Below are 15136 nucleotides of genomic sequence, written 5' to 3'. Positions count from 1 at the left end.
CAAAGTAGAAAGGTAGTTGCCAGGGTTGGTGGGAGGGGAGTTATTGTTTAATGGATATAGGGTTTCAGTTTTGCAAAATGGAGGAGTTCTGGAGACTGGTTACACAACCATGTGAATATACTTAACATTACTGAGATCTACGCTTATCAGTGGTTAAGATGGTAAATTTTGTTTATGGTTTGTTTGTATTTTTACCACAAATTAAAAAAAAAAAAAACTCAGCAGCAATGCTCTCTTTCTTTAATTCACCTATTTGACTGGCTGGGTCAATGAAATTTATGTTTTCCTCTTCAAAAGAAATCAAAATATTCTTTTGCAGGGAAGTTCTTCGAATATTCAGTGCTGAAACTCAAACCCACATCCACCCTTGTACATGTCAGTCCTGGGAGGAAGGTCCAGGGAAGCAAGATGGCTTTGACCTACAACCATGAGGTTAATTGGCAGCTTGGCCAGGGCAAAATTTAAATTCCATCAGAACACAATACTCTGTGTTCCGACACATATCTGTGACCCAGCAAACCTTCGTGAATAACATGTTATCATGAATTTTTTTAATGAAAAACCAGCTCAGGTGTTAATCATTGCTAAGGTCTTGTTTTCCTCGATTGATTGCTTGCCCCAAAGCTCTTTAGCAAATTTGAACAGAGTGAAACGTAGAAATGATGAGGTCTCATTAGTATATGATTTCCCTGAATGTCTAGACTTCAGTAATTCAATTTTTTGTTTTGATCTTCTTCAACACTAGTGCGGATTGCTGCTGAAACTTTTTTTTTCTGCTGAATCTTTCGTTCAGAAAGCACTTAAACTGTGGCACAGCCTAAGGTAAGGCTCATTTGACTGGCATGTATAGAAGGCCAAAGTTTTAAAGAGTTGCAACCGACTATCATGATTTGTACAGAATACCCACCTGAAGAGATTGAGATAAAATGCAAAGAAAAATATAAAGAGAAGGAGAATGTATGATTCGAGCTTCCCAATGAGCGATTTAGAAAGTTCAGATGATGCATTTAGATCTTAAAGTGTCTAATCCACCTCAAAAATATTCCTCACCTAGCCCTCTAGAAAGCCAGGCCAGCAGCAAACAATGTTTTTTATAGTTTCATTTCTTTTTGTTGAGAACAAAAACCATTCCCCTGGTTTACAAGCCAAGCTGTCCACAATGCCCATGTTCCCTCTTTAATCCATTCAAGCTGTGACTTCCGAGAAGATGCTCACCATGGCTTCTGCTTTTAATTTGATCAGTCTCTTGAGTGCAATGGCTCAGTAATATTATCATTTTGCTCACACATCTTGTCACAACAACTCTGTGGAACCGCAGCTCCCCACCTCCCCACCAAGGCGACTGAGCATGTTGCAGTGAGCTCAGAGGGCACCACGGAAAATTTAAATTGTTGAGGGGGCATGACAATATTTGGTCACAAGAAATTTGGAACCATACAGACTAGTAGTTCCAGGGAGTTGATATTTTGTCAACGTGAAATTCCACTACATTTCTTTGATGGCGCCATATCTTTATGTAGCTGGATATTTAGCAGGTACTATGGTATAAAGCAAGTACTATGCCAAAATCATGTGGACCAAGAAATTTTGAGCATGACAGTATGTGATTCCAAGTTTAAGAAGCTGTGAGGTGTACAGTAGGTGCACCTGTCTTCTTAGTAAATAATTGTGGTTACCTAAGAATAAAATAAAAGTAGTATTTTTTGTCATTCAATATATGTGTACTATTTGTTTCAGATGGTTATTGGTTTATTAGGACACAAATACATATTGTTTGGACCTAAGGACTTAATAAACAACTATTACCTAAGTATTTCTTTTGGCATAGAGATACCATGAAAAAAGTACCACAACACTAAGGTCACCATTAACTGACAAAGTTGAACATCGGCTCAAGTAGGAAGTCTTGGAGTTGACACTGTGGTTGATTATTGATGCCCCAGCACACCTTCTGACGATGATGACATGGAGGTATTCTATTACCGAAAGGCTGGACAACAACAGAGATTGAACAGCTACTGAGAAATACCACCACTAAGCAATTGAACATAAATTCCAACCTGAAACTTAGATTCTTCATTGAAATGATGGTTCTAAGGCATATAGAAGAGGCGGCTATCAGTGGCTCTGCTTCTTGGAATCATATATCAAGAAACTGTCATTCTATTTTAAAGCAAAAAAGTACAAGAGCCCTAAACAAATTTTCCTTTAGCCTTGACATTTCTGACCCTGCCAAAATGCATCAGTGAATGCACATCATTGGGGTACCTATGACAATCATCTCTCACTGATGTGTGCTTCCAGGAAGATTCCACCGGCTAAGAATGTTCATTACCTTACATGTTTTCCTGAAAATCTGGTTTCCAGGCTGCCAAAGTGTGATTACAATGCCGAAGCCCACAGAAAGAAGTCATGTGTGGATTTCATGTCACTATCAAAGAGAAAACAAATGATTTTAAATTTCCTAATATCACATTATTAGGCATTTTCTTGATTATAAGAAAGTCTGAAATGGGGATGCCTGGGTGGTTCAGCAGTTGAGTGTCTGCCTTTGGCTCAGGGTGTGATCCTGGAGTCCCAGGATCGAGTCCCACATTGGGCTCCCTGCATGGAGCCTGCTTCTCCCTCTTCCTGTGTCTCTGCCTCTCTCTCTGTGTGTCTCTCATGAAAAAAGAAATAAAATATTTAAAAAAAGAAAGTCTGAAATGTTTGTAATGCCCCTAATCTGATTTAAAAATTTGCTGTCATAATCACAATTCTGTACCAGTTGGTTGCAATATACCGGCTGCCTTCAATGATCATTTCTGACCATGTTCAGGTGTTGTCTTTCTAGTCCAATTTTTCTCATTTATATCTTTTGCTAAAAGCCACCTCAAATAGATTTGGGGAAAAAGTGAAGTAATACATGCTGGTAAAAGAATTATGATGATGCTTACTGAACTTCTTTGAAGCAGATTTGTCAACAAAAGTGATTTTTTAATCAACCATTTTTCTCCATGTTCAGTGATAGTAGCTAATCTCTCCAAATGGGACAACTTTTGGAAACTTGTCTTAATTTTCTGCATTCATAATTAGCTAATGACCAGCAGACACACAAGAATGTCTCCTAGATGCTCCCCCGCCTGTATCTAGTCTTCTTTCATTGTACCCTCAGAGATTTTCCTTATTAAAAGCCATGTGGCTAGGACAGATGGCCTGCCTATGTTATCTCCATCTTTATCAGCATCAAGGACATTTCCATTGGGGTGACTTGACAGTAGCAGAATTTTCAGGAATATTTATCCTAAAGCCATCTGGCACTGATTTTTCAGCCTCAACCCCTGAGGTTTCATGAGAGTCTTAAGATGAAAGTGATAATAAGTCTCTGGCCATTGCAATTGCTGACATGAGTGATGTAGACTTTCTACACCTACTAATGTAAAGCAAAGGGCATCTTGGAAAGGGTGCTGTCTCTTTAATAGTCAGAAGATCATTAGATTACACTGAGAGTTTGTTTTACATTTATAGGATAACATCTACAGCCAAAGGACCTGAGTGCAATCCTCGTCCCTGAGCTAGGTGAAAGTTTGAATAAGCCACAAATATCTTCAGCCTCAGTCCTTGTGTGTGAAATGGGAATAATCTTAACACCTAAATCACTGTGGTTGGGAAAATAAATTTGAAAGTGATACTCAAATATGAGTTATAATTACTTAAGAGGGAAACTGGTATTTTGAATTCAAGTAAGGTTAGGGAATCTCTGATTTTAGTCTATTTGTTATGTATAAGTTCTTATTTGTATTTTTAAAAAAGGTTTTATTAATTTATTTGAGAGAGAGAGAAAGAGAGCAAGCAGGAGGGAGGGGTAAAGGGAGAAGGCAAAGCAGACTCCCCACTGAGCAGTGAGCCCCACATGAGGCTTGATCCCAAGACCCCAGGATCATGGCCTGAGCTGGAGGCAGATGCTTAACAGACTGAGCCACCAGGTGCCCCCTCATTTGTATTTTACTGATAGTGAGTTATTAGTGTAACTGTGATAGCTCTAGAGAATTCCTACAGTAGATATGTGCTTCTGTTAAAGCTCATCTTGTTTTACCACTTCCTTAACACAAGTACCTATTTCCTTAAAAAGGCATCTATTTAGCACCTTGGGAATATCTAACATAAAACTAATGTTTAGATTATTTCAAAAACCTCATCCATTTTATAAAGACTGGTAAAGACAGTGTTATAACTCCATAATGTTCTTTTCTTTTAACCCTTGAATTTTGACTTTTGAAAAATCTCTTAATTTAAATTCCAATTTTTAATTCTATCATTCTCTCAAGAGCCAGAGGATTTCTAAGTTGTTCTTTTTAAAATTTATTGATTTACGTATTTATTTATTTATTTACTTACTTACTTATTTATTTAAGAGCGAGAACTCAGAGAGAGAGGGAGAAGCAGACTCCTCACTGAGCATAGAGCCCAAAGTGGGTCTCAATCCTAGGTCCCTGAGTTCATGATCTGAGCCAAAGGCAGACGCTTAACCAACTGAGGCACACCAGCACTCCTCTAAATTGTTCTTAATTTGTTTTCATGGGTAGAACATTCTGACAACCACTTTCCTGATGAAAATTAGTAAACAAACACAAATGGGGCATTCTGAGTGCTCACAATTTTACCTTTTTTGCTCTTCCTATTACACATCGCTCAGAGACAACATAGTCGTTTCAGTAATTTGAGGAGCAAATATACCATCTTTCTTTCTTTTTTCTAATAGACTTAAGATTGACTCCATCTGAAGCCTGTTTTGCATGGCACAGCTGACCATTATGTTCCAGTCAGGGTCTGTAGGAAAGGGGTCTTTTTTCTACTTCTCAGTTAACCCAAATCACTTGAATTGCATTTTTCCTTATTGCAGACTCTGCCTGGCAGATGCAAAGACATTGATAAGCACTGATTTCCTACAGTTGAGTGAAATGAAGATGCTTCCACTCTCTTGACATCAGCTTCAGCCCACCTGACTTTTGATTTAGGTTTTTTTGTTTTTTGTTTTTTGTTTTTTTAGTTTTGATGAATGCTCCCTGTTTTACCTTCCTTCTGTGATCATTTTATTGAAGCTTATTTAAGTGTTGCAATCAAAAAGGACTTCCTAATTACACTTCTACTGATCAAATACTAAGTAATTATGTAAGGCAGGCCTTTCATACAAACATATATATTTTCCTCAGATGCCTCCCCAGGTAACCAACTTGTTTCAGTTTACTTGGGGCTGTCTCAATTTTAGCACTGAAGAACCATCCTCCCAAAAAACTCCTAAGTCCTTGGGAAACTAGAATACAGCAGTGTACCCCTTCTCTTATTTTTGGTTTTGCTTTCTACAGCTTCAAATTCCTGTGGTCAACTGGAGTTGGAAAACAGATGAGCCTCCTTCTGACATCTTTGGAGGGTAAGTAGTAGCCTAACTCTATGTCACATTCACCTGACTTCTTCTAACCACACTCAATATGTAGGCATTTTTTTTCCTCTCACATCATCACAAGAAGAAGGGTAAGAATAGTACAATAAGATATCTTGAGAAAGAGGCCACATTCACATATTGTTTAGTGCAATATATTGTAACAATTGTTCTACTTTATTTTTAGTTATTGTTAATCTCTTACGGTGCCTAGTTTATGAATTAAATTTTAGTGTGGGTATTATGTAAGGGAAAAACAAAATATATATGGGGTTTCATACCATCCATGGTCTCCACTGGCATCTACTGAGGCTCTGGGAACATATCCCCTACAGATAAAGGGGGATGAATGTAGTCCGTCATTCTAGCACCACTGAATAGTGTAATTAATTTGCCCTATATTTAGATCCTCCTTACTTTCTGGAAAATCATTTCCCTACAAAGCCCTTTTTGTGGATACCAGCTCTGTATATGAACAAGTTCAAATTGTGTCACAGTGACTTGGGGTCAGAGAACTCAGCAAGTCTGCCCCTCGTTTATGAAACACTCTTTTTCCTAATTCCCAGCATTCTATTTTTATTCCTTTTCTTATTGTATCCCCTTGTAAGCTTTGGAGGACTTTATAAAATGTGGTCACTTGAACTCTGTTTTTGTGAATTAACTGGTTGGTTTTAACTTAAGCAGTCAGTTCAGTTATAAGAAAAATGATAGATAATGTAATTTAAATTATTAACTGTGGATTTATCCCATAGCAGAGTTATGGGTGATTCCATTTTCTTCTTTTCTAAATCACCCTGTGCATGCGTTACTTTTACAAAACAAAATCTTTTTAAAGTAACTTTAAGATTAGTTTTTAAATAATCTCAGCTAAAATTTGTAACGTTCACCAAAATCCATCATAAGACCTCACCGTTTCTCGACAGGGAATATGAATAGAAAATTACCTTGGTTGAGGCACCTGGGTGGTTCAGTGGTTGAGTATCTGCCTTCAGCTCAGGTCATGATCCTGGGGTCCTGGGATCAAGTCCCACATTGGGCTCCCTCCCTCTCTCTCTCTCTCTGTGTCTCTCATGAATAAATAAATAAAATCTTAAAAAAAAAATAAAGAAAAGAAAAAGAAAATTGCCTTGATATTCTACCCAGAGAGATACCATGCCAAGAAAGGAAGACATTGATCAGGGTCTAAGAGATTGAGAATTGTGGAGCAGGTCAGCCATGTTTGATAGCTGACAAGGGCAATTCAAGAATGAATGAAACTCCTGGACAAGACAGCCAGAGGCAAAATGGGATTTGGAAAGGGAAAAAGGCATTAAGAAAATAAGGCTTAGAGTGTTTTATTTTTACTGGACCAGGGAAACTTTAATTTATTCATTTACTCATTGATTTACTTGAAGATATTTACTGAATACATTCTATGTGCCGATCTTTATATCAATAAATCAGAGGTATACAAAAATCATTGCTCTTTCAGGACTTCTAGTGTGGTAGTGACAATAGCTGGCAAATATAGTAAGTATATAGTATTTTAGAAAGTGAAAAGTACTATGGGAAAAAACAGAATAGGCTGAGGAGCATCAGGATGCAAGTTAGGGTAGATGGAGGTAGTTGCAGAGCAGGGAAGAAGTCAGCTAGTAAAAGTTCTCAAAGGGGACCATGCTTTACCTAGAAGAAACAGCAATGAAAACAATAATTTTGCATTGGGATTCCAATGCTAGTTGACATCTGACCTGTAGGGTAGGACAAAAGGGGGACATTGAGTTAGAGGTCAGCCTGGATCTGCCCAGTTTGGGCCTCTTTACCTTTAAACTTGTCTGTTCCTATTTGTTTTTGCTACAGATGAGATGAGCAAAGCAGTGGTGTTAATAGTTTCCAGAATATCATGGTAAGGAACTACGGAAAGTTTATTTTATGTAGACAAGCATCATCTAGCAAACTTTTTCTGCTGCAATCTAGAGTAATATGCAAACCATTAGGGATTTCCTAATGGAGCAAACAGATTTCTGTTCTTATCCTTTTCTTCCCCTGATATCAAATGCTACCGAAAAATAGTTTTAGTATTTTAATTAATGATTGACTTTAGGGTAGGCGCAAATACATTTGTGTGTTGTCTAATTGAATGACAGAATAAAAGATTTTAAACTATATAGATAAATGAAGCTATTATGCCCATGATAACAAGAAGGCCCTGTAGGGGGAAAAAATTATGTTGCAGTAACCCAGCATTTTATTAGTTAAATTTTCCTATTTTGAAATTCAGTCTTGAAGTTCTGCACAAAAAGTGCAGAGAGGATATGTATCGTAACAATGAATGAACCAATGAGAGTAGTGAAGAACATAATAATGACTCCAAACCCTCATGCATTATGAAAACTTACCCATATATCCACTGTTGCTTTTTATTAAGAAAACTGAGCCTCCCAGAGGAGAAACATTATATAAATTGTACTGTTTAAAAATTGCTGTGTTCATTATGAGGAGCTTAATTATGGTCATCATTTACCCCAAAAAATCAAAGTCTTGTCAAGGAATTCATAATAATGAATGTTTCTCATTAAAAATTAATGAACAAGTGGCTTATTCTGAAGGTATAAAGTCTGTGGCATATCATTATTTTCCTTTCTTGTTTAAGAGAATTAATATTCATGCAAATTAGATCCAAATGACTACAGTTTAGGTGGTTACTTAGTACTACAGATTATGGATTTGTTTATCACCATAGAAGCCAATTATATTTGTCAGCATAGGCTAGATTATGCTGTGATAAACAAACCTGGAAATCTCAGTGGTTTAATAAGACAAGGCTTCTTTCTTGCTCACTCAGAATGTGCTGTAAGTCAGAGTCCCCCTCAAAGCAGCTCTCCTCCCCACAGTGACTCAGCGAACTGTGAGCCTTTTATTTTCAATCTCTGCCATTTCACAACTTTTGGGATCATCATGGAACAGAAAGAGAGAGGTAGAAGGTTGTTCATCAGCTCTTAAGTGCTTCAGCCTGAGGTAACACACATCACGGCTGTTCACAGCCCAACACCACATGGTTTTGACTAGCACATCTGGGCTGTGCAGGGGGAAGCAGATGAGTATTCTGTGAATAATAATGTGCCTAAAACAGCAGAAGCAAAACCCAAAGAAGACATCAGTAAAAAGCATATTGCCTACTAGATAAGTTCTGCTATGAGTTTTCTGCATAACACCTGGGATGAGGGCAGGGGCCGAACATTCCAAAACCCAACTGTAAACATCTCTGTATCTTGAAAATGATTAAGTAACGCCTGAATCCCTAAGTTAGTGATGTCATTGCCCTTGCATCCCTGTGATCGGAAACATTCTATAATAATCACTCACAGTCCAAGAGGGATCAAACCATCAGCTAAAAAAAGACATTTGGTACACCCATCTCTTGAAGGGAAATGGAAGGGGTTACTTCCCTTAGTGTGGGGTTATCACTGGCACAGGCAAAGCCCCACTCGTCAGATGAATGTACAACATTCTGTTAAAGTCTGAGGAATGCTCTCTTGGCCAGATTAACAAAGAAGAGAGTGCTTTGGGAAGGAAAAAAAACTCTTCATTCTGAAGTCTTGTTTGAGAACACACACAATTTAACTTCCTGTTCTTCTTCATCCCTAGGCTAAAATAGCAAATAAATGAAGGACTGAGATAATTAAATGCATATTTTAACAGCATTTATCTGGCATTGATTGGCTCAGGCCACTTACAGTAAAGTGTGGAATAGTTAATACAAGTGCTGGCCATCTCCTAAAGGAGGTGACCTCAAGGTTATATAATTGTAGCAGTAATTTATTTAGCTTAAAATAAATGTGTTCTCAATTAGGTTGGTAGGCATTATAATAACACAAGTGGGATTTATATTTGCTTATGTCTTGGCTGTGAGGGTTTAGTTATTGAATTTGTTTGCCTGTGTTTAGTCCTCCCATTCAGGATCCCTCCCTCCCAGTAAAGATCAGGAGACTCGTTCATGCTGATTAATAGGGGTCCGGGCCTAGCAGTGCAGATATTGGCCTGATCTCACCAGAGGCCGTGCAGGAGCAGTCAGACACACAGCAGAGCAGTGTCAACGTTGTCTGGGGAGTTCTGCTCATGGGAACTGTTTCTCCCCCAGTGCAGATCCATCAGCATCTTAAATTTGCCCCATAAATTGGTGCTTAAAATGGAAATAGATCACCACTGAGGCACCAGGAACTATGCAGCATTATGTCTTTGGACTTCATGTTTTACACACCTTCTCTGCTCGCACTCTGCTAGACCTCGGAGGCAGAAAGTGGGTCCTCTAAGGCAGGAAAACAATTGTTCATGATGCTCTATGCTCAGATTCGAACTTGTGATTCTATTTGTGCAGATAGGGGAGCTGAAACACCTTTACCATTCCTTGGTCAGATGTGGTAAAGAATTGTAGAAGTCAGCCTTCACATGACTGGGCCTTTACTAACCCCAGCCATCCAGGTCTCTGTGAGTTTTTCAACCTTTGCGTGAACGCCATATATGCAACTAGTAATTCTCTATGAACAAATACAACGATCATGATTATCATTCATGAGCTGTCAGAGGGGAGGGGTTGGTCACTCACAGGGTCCCACAGAGCCTGGTCCAAAAGCATAGGACTCAGCCAGTAGATGTCTCTATTAGACTCATAATGGTGAAGTATTCGTGCCCCCTGGAGGGTGCTAGCCCTCTCAGGATGAGTGTTGCCTGCTTGCAATGTGTATTTTTGTCCAAAAATTTTAAAAATCTATAAAGGAAATCTGGCACTGGTTGTCCTTTTGCTCTAGTTTAGGCTGTCAACGTCACAACACAATTTCTATTTAGATCAGCCAGTGAAGTGAGAGGGCCCACTCTTTCCCGTGGTAGAGGGTTCTCTCCCACGACAGCCCCCCACCTAAAATACAGTCCCTGTGCAATCTTCCTTCTCCAGGGAACTGAAACTAACCCTCACCTCACTGTCTGCTCAGGGACCATCTGCTTTGCAAGGAGCACTTTCACCAGCACAAATTGATGAGCGTTGAGAATAGAGAGACTTTTTTTTTTTTTTTTTGGTTACTTATGCAACAGATTCAAGTAAGTGATCGAACCTGTGAAATTGCTGGAGATGAAAACTGTCACCAAGGCAAGAAGGAAGTTGTATAGATGTGTTTTCTCCAAAGCAGAGTGCTCGCGACCAACTCATTTTTGTTTGAGGTACTTCAGTGGCTTTGCAACCCAGCGAAGCAGTTTGTTCAAGTATCTACCAGCACAACAGCGGAGGAGCTGAGGACTTTTATATTTTAAAGGTTGTATAACCAAGTCTCAGTTACTATGATGCTTCTAGTCTCAGGAAACACTGTCCGGTGGAAAGAAAACTGCACTGGGCATTAGGAGACCTGGGTCCCTTTTTTCATTCTCTGGTGATGTTGAGTTACTTAACCTCTCTGATCCTATTTAGTTCTTGGTGACATAGGGATGATAATAAGATCAAAGGAAAACAAGCTTATTGAAAGAAGTTTAAAAATTCTCCTTTCTCAAGATTGTCCCAAGGCATGAATGAGACATAGACTTGTCCTGAATCATACTCAGTTGCTGTTTATCCTTTTCCCCCTCTTTCTTTTCTCATTGGTCTGATCAATAAGAAGTCTAAGGATACTTTAAAAAAAAAAATGGGATCCCTGGGTGGCGCAGCGGTTTAGCGCCTGCCTTTGGCCCAGGGCACTATCCTGGAGACCCGGGATCGAATCCCACGTCAGGCTCCTGGTGCATGGAGCCTGCTTCTCCCTCTGCCTGTGTCTCTGCCTCTCTCTCTCTGTGTGTGTGACTATCATAAAAAAAATAAAAAAAAAATGATGAGGGGATTTAGTAGGTAAAATGAAACTTTGGGATTATTTGAGCATAGCACAGACTTATTCACTGTGCTCATAAAACCCTCTTTATTCCTTTGAACACAGGACAGGTGTTCAGAGTCCGAAGAACAGCACAGATTGTGTCAGACTATTCTGGGGCGCCTGGGTGACTCAGTCAGTTAAGTGTCCAACTCTTAGTTTCAGCTCAGGTCATGATCTCGCAGTTGTGGGATAGAGCCCCACATTGGGCTCTGTGCTCAGTGCAGAATCTGCTTCAGATTTTCTCTCCCTCTCCTTCTCACCCACACTCTCTCTGTCTTTCACTCTCAAATAAAGAAATACAATCTTTTCTTTAAAAAAGTGTCAGATTATTCATATCCTCTTTGGCTTGACAGCTATTATTGCTCAAGCTATGTCTTCTTACCTATTAAACTGTGATAGAGGAAGAATGTCATTCGCACCAACAAATATAACATGCAAGAAAGCATGATTAACTTCTCTAACATCCATGCATTCATCACCTGCTCATTGGTGTACCCATTTGGGAATCTCCTTTATGCTTGACCCCCTGCTGATGGGGAAGTGAGGCTCACATCCTGGTTCCTCCTGCCAGGGGATCACTTGAATCTCTGGGAAGGAACACCTTCAAATGAATACCTCCAATGCTAATGGATAAATTAGAATTTACAGCATTAAGCGAACCTGAATAAGGAGATTCCACACGCTCAAACTAGTGAGGGGAATGTGGGTCAGAGAAAGGCCCTAAATAGAGCTAATGTAACAGGTGGGACTCAACTGATAAAAGGAAAAGTAGCTGGACAGTAGGTGAGGGAGGAGGAGGGTGATCTTAAGTGCCGGGAATAATGAGAAGAGAGAAAGACAAACTTTTTTGGAGGAAGCCAAAAAGCTTCCCCATACTTCACTTGAAAGAAAGTGTCCTGAAATTGTGAGAATATTCATGCTAAACACAGATGTGCAGAGAAAACAGAGATCCTTTATTCCCTAAAGCTGCTATGATCTTCATGGGTAGTAAGGGGAAGAAAGACAAGCTGTTTAAAATCTGGTCCAAAATACCGCAGATTTTGACTCAGCCTCTTTGGGATAGCTGGTCAGTCTTCCAGAATGCTTCTCTTTCCCCTGATTCTGTCCATCCCTGGCCTCTCATGGAGGATTCCTTTGCTAGAGCACAGAAGCCCCTGACTTTTTGATCCAGCGTCTCCTTCCTCTTCAAGGGCACACAGGACTAATAAAGCTAGATGGCCCAGGCACGGTGGGACCCTGTCTGTGCACCTGCCCTACGTCCCTCCCTCCCCTCTCAGGTCAGCAGTTGCAGGGTGACATCTGTCCTCCATGCTCTCTGAAGGTACACAGGTTCCTGAGCTGAAGTGACAGACACTTACCCGCCACAGAATATAAATTGAGATATAATTCAAAAATACCATATCTGTTTCAAATCATGCAAATAAAACAGAAAGTTCTTATATGTTCTTATATGTGTGATTTCAAAACACTTGTAAAAATTCCCTCTTTCCATGCTACCAAGGGGCCAGGGTCAAGTTTGTACTTGTTCACATTTCAGACGATCAGCTTGTAGACAAGAAACTTCTACTTTCAGCCTGTTAAAACCATTAAAACTTCTGTCTTAGCCTTTGGGCTCTTGAACAATAGATGGGAAAGGGCTCATATTATATAGAAACCTAGCTTTCTCTTCGGCAATGATGGGAAGGCTATATAAAATTGACAGTTCACCCAATTAGGATAGCGCCAAACATTTGAATCCATTTCATGCTAAAGATTTTCCCCAATACCGGTTTTGTAATGCTTACGAGCCAGGCCAAATGGAAACCGTGCACGAAGATTATAATTGCCACTGCAGCCTCTAAGAGAATCAGAACATTTTTCTGAGAGAGAAATATCTAGACGAGAGGAACATCGGGACCGATACAGCTCTGCAGTACACATGCTGTAAGTCAGTAATCGCTCTAATCAATGGAGTTTGTGAAGCTTTCTTTGGAAAAATGAAGGCTTTACTCAGAAAGTGATGCAGGCTGGCCTTGTCTTACAGCTGTTTTAGGAGAGCCTGGAATTAATTTTAATTTTAATAACTTCATTCACATGAGAGGGCAGGCACGTTTTGTGAAAGTCAATATAACTGAGGGAGGCCCTGTGTCAAGATTGGTTATGTGGCCTCTTTCCTTTTGCTCTCCTCGATAGCCACGTCTGACTATCAGACTGCCAAGGCCAAGGCAAACACTTGTTTCCCTACCTCCTTCCCTGTCCTGTGGAATTGTCTACAATCAGCAGTATTTGGGAAAGGTAAAGGATTTAAGGAAATATGCTACTTTTAAATGTCTCCAGTCCTTGGATTTTCCCCAAATATATTTCTCTACTGTGGTCAGTAAACCCAAAATGGATAAACAAATCTACAGAAATTTGGGAATTGGCTATTTAGAAAAACAATCTATGGAGAAAGGAGAATGCTCTTGCACTGTTGGTGGGAATGTGAACTGGTGCAGCCACTCTGGAAAACTGTGTGGAGGTTCCTCAGAGTTAAAAATAGACCTGCCCTATGACCCAGCAATTGCACTGCTGGGAATTTACCCCAAAGATACAGATGCAGTGAAACGCCGGGGCACCTGCACCCCGATGTTTATAGCAGCAATGGCCACGATAGCCAAACTGTGGAAGGAGCCTCGGTGTCCATTGAAAGATGAGTGGATAAAGAAGCTGTGGTCTATGTATACAGTGGAATATTACTCAGCCATTGGAAACGACAAATACCCACCATTTGCTTCGACGTGGATGGAACTGGACGGTATTATGCTGAGTGAAGTAAGTCAATCGGAGAAGGACAATCATTGTATGGTTTCACTCATATGGGAAATATAAGAAATAGTGAAAGGGATTATAGGGGAAAGGAGAGAAAATGAGTGGGAAAAATTAGAGAGGGTGAAGGAACATGAGAGACTTCTAACTCTGGGAAATGAACAAAATGTAGTGGAAAGGGAGGTGGGCAGGGGGTTGGGGTGACTGGGTGATGGGCACTGAGGGGGGCACTTGATGGGATGAGCACTGGGTGTTATACTATATGTTGGCAAATCGAACTTCAATTAAAAAAAAAAAAATATATATATATATATATATATATATATATATATATATATAAAATAGAAAAACAGTCTATGCTCCCTTTCTCACATGGCAGGTATAAATAGTTCTACATTTACCACCATTATCAATCTGAGGACCTTTAATGTCATGCCAAGATTGGAACTTGCTATGACACAGGAAAAAAATATCAATATATACACCATTCATATATAGGATGTCTGTAAATTATAGAAACTTAAGTAAACACATGTAATGCCATCAAAGATATTTCTAATCTGTAAGAGCAATAAAATAAAATGGAATAATATTAACATATCTTGGACAGCCTGGGTGGCTCAGCAATTTAGCGCTGCCTTCAGCCCAGGGCCTGATCCTGGAGACCCGGGATTGAGTCCCACATGGGGCTCCCTGCATGGAGCCTGCTTCACCCTCTGCCTGTCTCTCTCTCTCTCTGTCTTTCATGAATAAATAAATAAAATCTTTAAAAAAAATATTAACGTGTCTTTGCTAATGTCAGCAAATCTCATAATATTAATAATGATACTAGCATAGATATGTTTTTCACTTATATTTCAGACTTTATGGACACACTGTACAATGTGATCCCAATTTTTTTAATGTGTGCACATGTGTGTGCATGTTTGAAACACCAGAAAAAGATACAACCCAATTTTAACATTAGTTTTCTCTGCGAGGTGAGGTTATATATCAATTTTCTTCTCTGTTTCTGATTGTTCAATATTTGTATTAGCATGTGCTACTTTTGAGTGGAGAAAAAATT

General features: G+C 39.5%; 1 long non-coding RNA gene across 2 annotated transcripts in view; it reads left to right on the top strand.

Annotated features, from left to right (window-relative positions):
- The window catches only part of LOC111096618, a 110423-nt gene that overhangs the window by 38076 nt on the left and 57211 nt on the right, over nt 1-15136 (top strand). The window contains exons 2-3 of one of the 2 annotated variants that reach the window (XR_005353169.1): nt 5346-5410; nt 7256-7301. This is a non-coding gene — a long non-coding RNA (uncharacterized LOC111096618). The remainder of the gene's footprint in view (nt 1-5345; nt 5411-7255; nt 7302-15136) is intronic. The other variant, XR_005353168.1, reaches the window with a different exon arrangement.

Source organism: Canis lupus, chromosome 1 (genome assembly GCF_011100685.1).
Source record: "Canis lupus familiaris isolate Mischka breed German Shepherd chromosome 1, alternate assembly UU_Cfam_GSD_1.0, whole genome shotgun sequence".
Lineage (NCBI taxonomy): Eukaryota > Metazoa > Chordata > Mammalia > Carnivora > Canidae > Canis > Canis lupus.
Note: the sequence above shows the minus strand (reverse complement) of the source record. Positions and strands in the feature narration are given on the sequence as shown.